The following is a 614-nucleotide window of genomic DNA, read 5'->3' on the forward strand; positions in this document are numbered from 1 at the left end:
TTGGTATTAGAGCCCTTACGGTTCTAGGTTTGGGTTCACTAGGTTTCGGTTGTGATGTTTGGGATTGCATGTCTAGATTGATTATGTGAGTTAGTCAATTGTGTGTGGCATGGAGTCCTAGAACATCCTCTTCGAGCCGACTGTGTGATTCCACAGTGAGTTTATGTTTCTATGTTATATTAGAAATTGTTGCTTAGTCTTCTGTTCATGGTAGTGCAGATGGCTAGAGATGATGCTGTTGCTGGTCGTGGTCATGGACGCGAACGTGGTCGTGGACGCAGACGTGGTCGTGGTATGGGCAGAGTCCCAGAGGCTAGTGAGGCCGAGGACCAGAGTGTGACAGTTGAGGGTGTTGGCGAGTCGCAGGATGTTCCGGGGGATTCAAGGAGTGTGGCCGGAGGGGGCGGTGTTGATGCTCCAGTGGCTGATGATGCTAGGGCTCCAGGTGTGGGAGTTCCAGCGAGAGGAGTCCCTGGTACTGACTTTGCCGCTATGCCAGCACAGGTGTTGGAGCGGTTACCACCAGTGGTACCGGCTCAGGCTCAGGTAGTGCCACCAGTGGTGGCGGAGGAGCGGCAGCCAGTGGCTGCAGATGTGGAAGTTCATGGACGTTA

The sequence above is a fragment of the Camelina sativa genome, chromosome 5 (genome assembly GCF_000633955.1).
Source record: "Camelina sativa cultivar DH55 chromosome 5, Cs, whole genome shotgun sequence".
Classification (NCBI taxonomy): domain Eukaryota; kingdom Viridiplantae; phylum Streptophyta; class Magnoliopsida; order Brassicales; family Brassicaceae; genus Camelina; species Camelina sativa.